A 13395-nucleotide genomic window follows, 5' to 3' on the forward strand; every position below is an offset into this window, starting at 1 on the left:
TGGAAAACTATTTTTGTCATTATGCTACACTTAAATTTGTTTTTCTCCACCAGTCTAAAACACGCCCAATTATGAAACCGCTCTTTAATGATGCATTTTAAAAGCCTATTTTTCTCAGAGGTTGCCAGTCATGTCTTACTTTAGTGCCAATTTATTCTTTTTAGATTCAGCAGTGTTTAATGAATGCTTGTACATACCATTTTTAATGCAATTCACATTGAAGAATCATAATAATTAACAATAAAAATCAGCAGATGTAGCATAACATAAAGAGATAAATTGGAAATCATTTAGAAAACATTTGCAAGAAACTTTATGTAAAAATAAGTGTTCATAATTTTGTTGATAAAATTTATTCACCAACTCTATTTCAGTTCATTGGTGGCATGACCTTTTCCTTTTGTCATCATTTTGTTTTTATTACACATTGAAAGCTTTCATTCAGCTCTATTTATTGTACATGTCCTATAATTCAAGAGCTAATAAAGTTGTTTTTCAAAACAGCTTGCGACCAGACCGTAATTATGTGTTAAACTGAAAGAAGTTTCACTCTTTCTGAGATGTTGTGCAAAAATAGCTTTTGCTTGACGCAGAAGGTATGAACCCTTTCAATGTTTTATAACTAATAAAAATATTCCATAAAGACTTATTATAGTCTGAATTAACGACAGCACAGTCTGGTACAGTTCAACATCAACTGTGCTGCGGCTGGGATTTTGATAATTGTTTCATATGTTTCTGTGAATTGGATATGGTTTCTTGCCTCTTTAGGTTTATTTGAACATTAACCTCACTAAGTATGTTTGAAAATGCTATCATGTTTGAACAGATGTTCAGCTAACTAGCATTTTAACATTTTTAACATGCTTGTGAATCAGTCATGTCTCGTTTCCTAATTGTTATTGTAATTTAACTGCTATCTTTATTGAATCTTTAAGGGTGATATCAATTAACTTGTTCTCGAAATCCAGACTTGTTTTATATAACAATTTTTTTGCAGACTTTGGAACCAGGGTTTAAACATAAAAAATTGGGTTTTTGTGGAAATATATTTTTAGAATATACTTTGTTTCTTGATGTGGTGTGCACCTGAAATTATCCATTCAGCATTAATATAATGTGTGCACAAACACAAATGCAGTACTGTGCTTACAAATGCACATGTGCATACGTGGACACCACTTGGGCTCAAAAGTTATGCTTTAATTGTTTTAGCCAAACGAGGCACCCTTTTGACTAATTAAAATTTCACACTGGCTCCACTGCCCTCGAGCTTTGCGCGCTTAAAACTAAAGAGATTTAGTACATCTAATCTGCCCTCATAATGTGTGCCTCCGGGGGTCTGGGATGAGTCTGTGTGCTGTCCTTTGGACATTCTCGGAGGTGCATATATCTTCTTTATGACACCGGGTCCGGGGCAGTGTGCAGTATTCCAGATGTGGTCTGACTCGGCCATTGTCTCCTCCACACTGGCCCCTTTTTTCAAGCTTTTGCCACCTGAACATTGCACAATTGCAGCTGCTTGTTTTCTTCCGTTAGCTGGTTAGAGCATGTTTTGCCACCCAAACCTTTCCCAAGTACAGAATTTGTGTTTGATGGACAGGAGTACTTTCATGATTAAGCACATAAAGTGAAATTGACCAATGAAACCACATGATCTACGATCTCATGATCTATGATTCTGAAAGAGCTGTAGCTTGCAAGTCTTTGAGTATATCTGCAAAGAACTAAAAGGCAGGTAAGTATTCTACGCATAAGTATTCTTGAAATGGGTCGATTCAACATGACATGTTTGAATCCCATGTGGCTGGGTTCCTGTTTTTGGATGGCCGACTAGAGGTTGCTATGTGTGGTAGAATTCCAGCACATGATTCATTCGTCTTGAATTTTCCTGGATGCTTAACCTTCACCCTGTCTTGCCCTAATGGTACCAGATTGTAATCCAGCGAAGGGCCAGGGTAACAGCTGGAAGTGGTTCTGAGGGCTGTCAAACGTTTGTTTTCTTATCGAGCTGGAGGAAATGGAGCTGGGAATAGCGTAAGTATTAGCTTTAGTAATTCGGGGCAGCAACGCATTCCTTTCACAATGGCCGCCACCAATCTGCCTGTCCGCAAATCATCTGAACATACGTGTTGTCATTTTTGTCCAAACTGGTGGCCACCCTGCACACACACAGCAGTAGTGCATGCATCTGTCATTACTGAGAGTGCCAATGCATTTGGTCCGTTCCGTAAGAATGTGAGTAATGTGTTACGATCAGAGCTGATTAGGGCATTTATGGCATCTATATTCTTCGCTCAGTTTGACTCCTCCGGATTAATTTCCTGCAGCGTCGCGTTTCTCTATCTGCGTCAGGATCTGGCCGCGTCTGTTCCCTCACTTCCGTCTCTCTTTCGGATGGCGTTGTGTTTTTCTCCCCTCTGTGACCAAATGAATCTGGTCGATGCCAAAGAGCAGAAAAACACAGGATTAAAATTCCCCTTTCGCTGTGTCTTCAGGAGCCCAGCTGCACGGCGCTGTTTGTTTTTGGAGCCCGGTGCAGCTGCGGAGAGCCCGGCATCATTGGGAGAAGTAGGCCAGCACTCCACAGAAATAAATTATTTTCATTGGCAGGCCGAGGGCCCTTTCTCAAACTGATAATTGTACAGCAGAAAAAGAAAAAAAGAAAAGAAAAAACAGTCTGGCTAAGATAATTCTGTAGCCAGGTATTAAAAAAAAGAAAAGAAAATGAAATGAGGTATTAAAAAAAAGAAAAGAAAATGAAATGGCATTCGGTATTTTTAGGAGAGGTTCTTGGCAATAAATAATCACTTTTGTGTGAGTTCTTAACTCTTTACGCGTGCAGTGCGCTTCTGCGTAAGAACTTTCCGGTAGCGTGGCTGTACTGGAAGAAGGAAGAAGGTGGGGTGCTGGGCCTAAATGCCTCTTAATGACAGGATTGACAGGGCGTATGAAAATGCAGCAGGAGCATCCTGTTGAACGGGACAGGGTGCGAGGGGGATAGGAGTGGATGGGAAAAACAGGCTCGCTGTCCAGCATATGGAGCAGGCAAGAGCCTGGCGAGGCCCGGGGGGGAATTTTGAGGAACCAGCTCCGAGCCTCCGTGCCATGGCGTGGCTTCAGGGAGATGTGTATCTGCTCGCCGATACGTCCCCGTGCCCTGAGACGTTCGGTACGGTTTGCCAAGGCAGGTGATCTGTGAATCAACAAGATCTTTAAACAGGTTTAGTCGGTTCGCTCGCACGTAAATAGACAAAGCACTCTTCTTCGCTGCTTTCCTGGAAAGTACGCGGGCATGACTGTATAATTTGGAGGAAAGTGCGGCGAGATGATCAAAATACTGTTTTGGCTTTTCTGCATACCATGTCAGCCTCTCTTCTAAAACCCAGATTTGCTGTGTTAAGCCAGCACTGTTATGCCAACACGTTGCTGCTGAGACGGAAATATACCGACTCTGCCTTTCAAACGTGTTGACACTTGGAACTCAGGGGGAAAAAAAACCTTCGGTACTATTCCACACCGCGAGAAAACACGGTAGACGTAAAATGCATACCGTTTCTCAACACAAAGCTCTTATTCTCCAAGCTCAAAAAAGTAATAGGGGTGATATAATCTCAAACCAAACTGGTGCCCAATGTTTCTTTCCTGTTCCTATTAGTGTGTTTTGACCAGTGGCTGAAGCGGAGCCCAGAGTTGTTTTATTCGCTGCATTCATAGGCCTTCCACACCCTGTGCTAATGCGCTGCGGTGGACGCAGTTTAAGCACTCAGCAGCTTAAGCTGAGCAGCTAAAGTGGCCCATGTTGTAATTTTATGGTCCTGACTTTTACACACAACACATAAAAATGATGGCTTCCAGGCACCGCTTCTTTATGGAGAGGGGCCGTGAGCTGGCAGTAATCTGTCGTAAAAAGAGGTAATTCTTTACAGAAAAGAAGCTTCCAAAATACAGAGAGTTTCTGCTTCTTCATCTACGTTCATACTGAGAAAACCGGTGCGCGGACCGCAGAGAACACACAAGCGACTTGCGGCGCAGTTTCCCAAGGCCAGAGAAAGGAAATAGACAGAGTGCATCTCTCTGACCCTTTTACTACCCCCCTGTGAACCCTGAACAACCCCCATGGGGCATCTTGTCCCTGTTCGTAAAAAAAAATCAGACCAACGGCACGCATCCTGGAACTCCTAAATCGAATACCAGCAGCGAGACGCAAGCAAGTTCGACAAACCAGAACGGCGCAGTAGCGCAGCGAGGAGGAAGTCCGCGGGCCGCATAGCCGAGCCGTCCGGCTCGCCGCTCCCACTCTCAGCGAGGCCCGCGCTCGGCTGCTGTCGTCTCTGCTGAGCCTTTTGATGGAGAGGGCAGCTGGGTCTCGCGGCGTGTGAAACCTGGCCCTCCGTCCCGAGGCGTCAGATTCGAGCCCTCGCGTTGACAAACGGGCCAGGTGCTAACTCCCCTTTTTCGCGCAGGGGGTACGATCCCTTCCAACCACGCGAAAAAAGCTCGTTTCTCCGGGGCCCCCGCGGAAAACAGGATCTTCCGCACGCCCACGGACGTGACAAGGAGCAGGGCGGCGTCGACAAGACAGATCTACCATTTTCTTAAATATCTCGGCAACAATCAGGGACGCATTGCCTGTGTTCACACAGGGCCCTCAGAGAACAAAACAAAGGGTGAATTCTTCTCAGAGGAGCGCAGCTCTGGGAAATGGTGGGGATGCCAGGGCTGATAAGTAACTGTAGAGTCGGGTTACTTCCAGCTGTCTCCGGCAACGCATGCCTACCAACGTATGTTTCATGTATAACGCGAAATATCTCATGCATGTAAAGCTCATAAAATCAGCAGGACGTATTGAATAAGGCCGGTGGCCTCTCGCTCTCGTACGGCGCTTACGCCACATTGCGGGGACCTCCAGGCTTTTTTGTGGCCTGGCCTCAGCTGAGCAAACACTGAAGACCAGGAGACGTGTTTCAGCGGAGCGAGCGAGACCAACCGGCTCAAACGTACGGACGGAGTGGGAGCATATCGAATTGGACGTTCAACGTTAATGCTGTGACATGATGTTCTCGTAATAAGGTTGCGCCAGTTAATAGAATAAGTCATAGCTGTCTGTTGCTCCCAGGGAAAATCCCACACTCAGGGCCCGTAATTGCTGACCAGCGTGTCTGGAGCTGGAAGGATCCTGATTGGCTATCCCTGTGCTTGTGTCTGTGGTTCTATGATTAAGGGCTTATAGTGAAACACAGCAGGAGTGATCCATTCAAGAGCCATCAGACTCCATAATTATTCTTAATTTGCTTAGCACATGCTATTATCAAGAACTACTATTACAGTTTTACAATGTTACATACTAAACTTTAATACAAGCTGATAAATCTATTAAAGTAGCTTAGTTTTATTTCCTTACTCAAGGAAAGAATAAAAACAAAAGAACCACCAGGCCTTGCCAAAGTGCTTAACCTGATACCTTATTACCTGTCCAGCCCATAATGCGCTAGTGGACCCCCATCACGTATCCAGTATGTCTACGGTTTTCCTTTCCTTCTGTTTCATCTTGCATCTTGACGTGTTTATCACAACTCTCAGTTCAATAAGCTGTTTCAGCAAACTGGCGGAAACTTTTTATCCCTTGACCACAACTGTGAGATATGATCCCTTTTCGAAACGTAAGCGAAGATTCATTCCTGAACGTGGAACCCCGCCCTCTTCCCTTTGTTCCGGCGTGCAATGCCAGGCTTGCATAGAGTGTGTTTTATTTAGGTGTTCATGGGATGGCCTGGGGGGCGGGGACTCCGAGGACCCGGCAGTACCACTCTGGGGAGGGACGGGGGGTGAGGTGGAACTTGGCCAACGTGCGAGGAAGGGGCAGAAGCAACCTGTGTAGACAACATGCAAACGACAATGCGAGACAAAATCTCACACCCCCAAAGAAAAGAAGAGTTGAAAGAACGGCAGTGGGTATAAATCAGCTGTCGTTCGTAGGTAAACTCAGACCCTGTCTTTCTAATAGCCCTCATAAATTTGCCAGACACAATAACCGCCTGACAGTCTGGCTTTCACTCTCATACAGCAGAGGGAGACACAAGAGTTTGAGCATCAAACAGATTTTTAAAGCCAGGTTGAGTTGCGGCATTGAATATGTAAGGCAGACATGCATTACCTTTTACATAACTCAACTGCAAAGGGGGGGGGGGTCGTGGGGGGATTGCTGTGGGTCAGCGGGTACAGTATTATGTTGCCACCTGGCTCTGTAACTCCCCAATTATTCCCCCGCTTATTTAAAAGGATTATATTAATCTGCTTTCCGTAACTAGTGGGGATGTTTCCCAGCTGTTTAAATCAACAGACATTCCTGATATTTCTTCTTGCTTTTATTTATTTTTTGTTCCCAATAATGGGAATGGATTAGTCCATAAAACCACATCACAACCGATAGAACCATAAAGAAACAAGTGTGAGTGATTGGGGGGGAGGGGGGGAATTCACTGAAATGCCTCAGATCGGAATGTGCACGATAGTCAAGGTTGAGTTTGAGTGTTCTGCTTCCGCTATTGTCTAGCAGACGTATGTCACTACCTTGATATAGTGTTACATTCACTCTAGACTATTGGCTAAGGATGAGGTAAAATGGGTTAAATAACAAGTCTTCATCATGACTTCTCATGTTTAGTCTGACAAAGACAATGCATGCATCTGTCTGTGTATGTCTGTGTGTGTGTGTGTGTGAGGGTGCGTGAGTATGTGTGTACGTGCGTGTGTGTGTGTTTGCGCGTGTGCCTGTGAGTGCGTGTGTGTGCGGGTGTGTGTGCGTGTGCGCATGTGTACTTGTGGCCTTCATCTGCATTCACAGCAACGTTGGGAACTAGACACAAGAGGCTGCCATTGCATTATGGTATGAAAGATTAACTCCAAAACATTGAAATGGTCCAGGAAACATAATGAGATGCATTTCTTTCCTACAAACTGAGCACCTGGGCTAAGTAAAAGACCCTATTGAATACATCACAGAGAAAGTCCACAAAGGGTTAATTCCAGGAAGCTGCACCGTATTAATGACACAAAAAATCACAAGTGACTCACTCAATGCTACAAAAAAATGGTATGTGAACAACAAGCATGGCAGGCGGCTTTGGAACACTGCATTAACATCACCTCAATGCAGCCTAGCACCTCTTCCTGTCCATTTGGGACACGTGAGGATCCTTTCAAGAGGAGGCGCACTCATGAGGAGGATGCATTTGGAAGGCTTTGAAGTTTTCAAAAATAATACTCCTTAAAAGCATCCGCTGTGTTCCGGAGGGCACAGACTGGTATTTCAAAAGCCTGGCCGCTTGCAAACAAGTGGACAGGGCGCAATGTAAGATCTAAAATGTAAAAAATATTTTGTCGTAATGGGCCAACACATGAAGTTTGTCTTTCCGCATGTAGCATCTCTCTAAAATACGAAATGTACGGTAGTGTTCAGTTTTATATGTCATGGGAGTGCAGCCTTGCTCTATCCCATCAAATCTTCACAAATACAAGAATAAATGCAAGATCATTAAAACTATTTAAACCGGTTAACAGCTTCATCTCAAACTGGGCTTTTGTGTGACTGCATGCAATGGGGGTTTATATATCTGAAAATGGATATATTGAACAGAACGCAGCTTTTGTTGAGTAAGCCAGCAGGTGATATTTTGATCGACAAAAATAATTCAAGCAGAGCACGAGGGAGCCGAATGTCGAGAGAAGCATACTGACAACCTTTCATCAGTTTTCCCTTCTTAGCACAGTTTAGAATTTCAGTCAAAACCTTTGGGCAGTTTAAACCATCATCTAATGCAGTACACTCCTATTGTCATCGAATAAAGCACACTCACATAGTCCTAAATTGCATATCCATCCAGTTCTAAAAAACTGAATTACTGCTGAGAGAACTGGATATACTTCTACTGTATGTAATAAAATGTATGGTCGCGAGTAGCTCTCCCATCCAGTTGCATATTGAAGTTATGCCTCAAGTGTGGGTGGAGAGCTAATGAAGCAGATTGATAGGTGGAGACACTGGAGGGGTATTCTAGGGCACCAAATGACTGTGGAAGGCTGTGCACGCTGGTGTTCACACTTAGCTAAATCACTGGGCTCTCTTAACTTCGCTCTTTTGCACGTGCTACACAGCAACGCGTTTGCTATCATGCATTCAGGCCTTGCTGGTAATGGTCATAAAGAGATAAAGCCACTGGGAAAAGACCAAAGAGAGTTCCGAAGCAGTCAAATTACGACAAGGGTGAGTCCAAAGACAAACTGACAAGTCTACAGCTCAGTTCTCCACGGCCTTGATGGCTCTGATTATGCACTGTGGGCCCATTTCAGTTCTGGCAAAAACAATGCAGGCTTTGTTTCTGGGCAAAGGGATGAGAGTTCACACTGATACAAAATGTGACACCAGCTCTGGTCCCACCCATGGTGGTGAATCAGTTATATCTCAATCCACACATTAGAGACACAGAGACACGATGGGCATACAGGCAATATCACGCCCAGAAAGGAGCAGGCAGAGTCACTGCAGGACACAAAGAGGGGCTCTATTTACACATACTAAATGATTGTGCGGACCCCCGATTTGAACAGAAGAACCAGGCCACGACTGGAAAGATAACATTCATCCTGAAATAAGCATCACTTTGTTGAGAAAGTCTGATCAACCACATCTTGGCAAAACATGAAAGAATGACCTTGAACACTCTAACACAAGGATTCATCGGCACAAAACACGCACGCGCGCGCACACACACAAACACACACACATACTCACACACACACATGCACACACAAACACGTGCACGCACACACACACACACGCATGCCCACACATACACACGCATGCCCACACACTCACACACACACACACGCACACACACAAGCTCACACACACAGACTGACACACGCTCGCATACCCTAGAGTGTAATGAAATAATAGACACAAAGTCACGTATTAGAAGGCAGAGTTTAGAGAGCAACTTCAAAGCGAGGCAGAGGCAGGGATGGCACCCTCTGAATAAATTTGTTGGCCACCAGTCGATCTGCCCCCAGGCTAAGATTGTGGCTGTCTATATCTCCTGACCCCTAGTCAACTCCTGGTTAAAGTAATCCTGCACTAATAAGGAGAGAGAGAGAGGAAGAGAGAGAGAGAGAAGGAAATATAGAGATGAAATGGAGAGAGAAGAGAGAGGCTTCTTTTCTGCTCATTAAACAGTACCGCTCTGTGCGATATTTCCTTGTGTTGCTGGTGTCCAGTTTCTTCAAGAATGAATCAGATTTTGGTGATTATTTATTTGATGATATAAACATTAAAAATGAAGGGGTTTGCATTTGTGGACATGCTGTAACTTCTCTATTTTATATTGCTGAGTTTGAATTTCATATTTCTTCAAGTTTCTCTTTTCAAATGTCAATGCTTTCTTATACAGTGTATATCATGCTCTCTATAACCACATTATGCATTCTAGTTCATAGACCAATGTTTTCTTGTGTTATGTTGAATTTGACCCCACCAAACACTGCATAGACAGCCACATAGAGGTGTGTGGTATAACAAATGTTATCGATGAGGGGTGTGTTTTGGTTTAAATTACATCTCTGGATTGTTCATTTTTTTTCTTCAGGAGGAACTGAAATCCTTTATTACAGTGTACCAACAATTAAAAGTGCTCGTTCCTGTGTGAAGTTTGGTAGTTTGATTTTGTTAATTATACATTGCACTCTGAGTGTGTGGCCTCCAGTGAGAACGAAGCCAATTATGTCAGTGATGTTACAAACACACAAACACGTGTATGTGTTCATATGCAGATGCATACAGCAAGCGTATTTTACAGTGTGTGGTGCGTATTAGCGTACCTACTGTACATTGGTGATCTGTCTGTATAGCTACACAAATTCATCCTGAAATAAGCATCAACTGGAACGCTCTTGTGCTCAAAGCTGCTTGCTTCAGTATGTGTGACTACCTTTACACCTTTCAAGGACTCACAACAGTAACATCAATGACACCAAAATTATTTTAGACAAAATTAACCATGCACTTGACTGCAATAGCATTCATTTATAAAGAACAAGATCATATTACTAACACATGCTTATCTACATTTCAGCCCTTGAACATAAATGGCACGTAACTTATGCATAGCATTATTTACTGAAGAAGAAAAGAGCAATGATTCAGAACAGTTTCTCGCCTGTGTTTAAAAACTGAGAGCAATAGAGACAAGTACAGCCATTTTGTCACTGATTATATTTCATGGTATTGCACGCCAATTGATTGCATTGTTTGTGAGCGAGAAGTTAGCTGACGGAGACTGTGAGAAAAATTTACGCAACATACGACATGCAGGAGAATGAGGAACTAGCTTTTGAACTATATATGCGGTGTGCAGTGCGACACATGGACATGGAGAACAGTGTCCACAGGCACTTTTCTCAAGGCTGAGTGGGAACATGTAGCTGGGCCATTTTCTATTTATTTTTTTCTCAGAAAAACACACATGCATTTTCTGAGACCCATGCATTTGCCCACAAACATGCAGGCACACACACACAAGCAAGGACACACACAGACACACACACACACACACACAAGTAAGCACACAAGCACACACACACACACACACACCATGGGGGAGTGGGGTTCTAATGAGGCCCTTGGAGACCAGGCTGGATTGTCAGTCAAGCCACAGCTCGCTGACACGCGGTCGACAACATCAATAAGAGATTTTTCTCTTTTTTTCCAGAAGGGAGCCTGTCAGATTGCATGAGAGTACAGAAGGACTGGGGCTCCATGGAGCTTGAGAAAGAGAGATGTGAGAGGGAACGAGAGAGGCATAGAGAGAGAGAGAGTGAGAGAGAGAGAGAATGAGAGAGAGAATGAAAAAGCAAGAGAGTTAGAGAGAAGGGAGATGAAAAAGAGAAAGGGAGCTGGAAAAGCAGGGCGAGATGGTATGTATGTATGTGTGTGGTGTTATGTGCGTGTGTGTGCGTGTATGTATGTGTGTGTGATGAAGAGCATACAATTGTATACAATACAAACAAGATAAGGGGTGGTGGTGTGGAGACAAATAAGAAAACAGAAATAACATTATTCCACCCATCCCAATGGGGTCTCTGTTGTGCTAACCCAGTATGATCTGCTAGCCATGAATCCATTTCACCATGAGGACGTTTATCACTGTGTGCCTTTCACGGAACAGATTAAAATGCTTTTCAGTTTGGCATAATGGTTTAACAGATCTCTTTTCAACAGTTTTTTCAACAGTCCCCCACTGTGGAAAGAATGGGCATACAATCATCAATGCACAAAAATCAGACTTTCTGAGGCAGTGTGCTTTTGTGATATGCCCTGGCTGTCCCTAAAATATCCAGAATTTGTGAAGTTGTTTGAAATGCTCCTCCACAAAACAGACCATTATTTCAAAAAAAAAAAGGAAAGGAAGAAACTTCTGGGTTTTATTTGATCATTTGTAAACAAATTTTGTAAGAGCAAAAAAGTTTCTGCGTTTAAAAACAAGTTGTGTCCTGAAAAAAATATGACCTGTTTGACTCCGTTCAAAAGATTGTAATAAAATAACAACACGTTCCCCTTGTCAATGAAGCTTTTCACTATCACAGTTCTGAAAAAGACCAGGAGTTGCCTGGTAAAACATGAAGTAGTGGTGGCCAGAAAAGGAGAAGTGGCTCAGTGGACAGCAACATAACCTCGTGAACTCGAAGACATGAGGAGAAATCAGCATTCCTCGTCTCAGAATGACTCGCGCTCGTTATCAGTTCCTCGTTCTGGATTATTCACACTGTGGCGCTCCGAAAAGAGGCCTGAATATGAAGTTCTAACTCGCTGCCTTGAATTTGACAGCTCTGCGAGTCTGTTATACGCTGTTATACGACACAGTAGATATCATTCAGTTAAGCTAAGAACTCAGTCTCCAGGGATACAGACTTATTAATGGAGACCTACATATTTTCTGCGCTTATCTGCAGCCATATTCCAGGGCAACGTATCTTTTCAGATCTGACAAACGGCAACTTACGTATACAGTTTATTTATGTTCACTGGAGCAAGTGAGGTAAAATACCCTATGAAAATATGTAAGCAAGCCCCCCCCCCCCCCCCGCCCCCCCAAAATACGATCACTTTAACAATGCCTGCCCTGAGACCTATATGTACAAATACGTATTATCCTACAGAATATCAGGTTTGTGTACAGTGCATTTTTGTACAATACAACCAAATATGTAAATATCAGGTGATACAATATTCATGCACTGTGACACATATCCTACTAATAGTAATGATTAGACGGATGGCAACCCCCCCCCCCCCCCACCTTCTTATCCATAGCTTCCCTGAAATTGGACTGATGTATCAGTGGCAGGTTGTTATGGGGATGTTTCGGGGGGGGGGGGGGGGGGGGGGGCTGGGGTTGGGATGCAGCCTAATGAAAAGAGAACCACTATACTTCTCCCTTAGCCTTTGATCGCACAGAGACTTGTGAGGTTAACTCTTTACACGCCGCTGCCTCCTTCCTCTTCGGCAACACAGTTGGGGAGCTCAAATAGAGAAGGGAGGAAGAGGAAGAGAAGCATCGCTCGTTTGAAGAAGCCCCGACTGGGCGAGGTCTTTGAAGAGGCTTTCGCTCTTTAACCCCCGATGTGCCTCCAGTCCCTACGCTGGTAATAGGCGGTGCTCAGAAGACCCAAATTGCTTTGAAAGGGCCGAGGTCCCAAGATCTTGAATGCAGGCCAAGTCTTCCCTGCACAGAAGACAGCTCATGTATTCCTTAAACACCCTAACAAGATGGATGATGGATTACAAAATTTGATAACACTTGTGCATAACCCTTGTTCAGAAGCATTTAGTCATACCGTAATAGGAAGATCGTTTTGTGTCTTTGCTGATGTTTTAGCTGCACCGGGAGGTACAACCAAAACAATGCTAACTGAAACAGAAATACACCTTGAAACAACACTGGCTAACTGATTAAGAGCCATTTCACAGCATCCATTAGATGAATGACAATTGTATACAAAGAGTATCTGCCTAATGTAAAAAAAAAACCTGTGTTTTACCAATGAGTCAAAATTCAGGTTTTACTTGACTCCAGGTTTCCTTTCAGTTTGACTCAGGCCTTATTTGGTAATGACTCACTCTAAGAAACAGGGTTTTGGTTGAGACATTTTGGCAAACAACAGCTTATAAACTGCCAAGGAAACAGATTCACCTATCAATTTGGGAATGCTCGCCATGTGAGATACCACATCTAAAACACTCCGCATTTTCAGAGCAGTCATTTTTAATTTCATGATTAAACTACACACAATTACAGTTTCCACAATGACAACTGTCAGTGGAGAAAGCAATCTAACACA

Source organism: Anguilla rostrata, chromosome 8 (genome assembly GCF_018555375.3).
Source record: "Anguilla rostrata isolate EN2019 chromosome 8, ASM1855537v3, whole genome shotgun sequence".
Taxonomy (NCBI): Eukaryota; Metazoa; Chordata; class Actinopteri; order Anguilliformes; family Anguillidae; genus Anguilla; species Anguilla rostrata.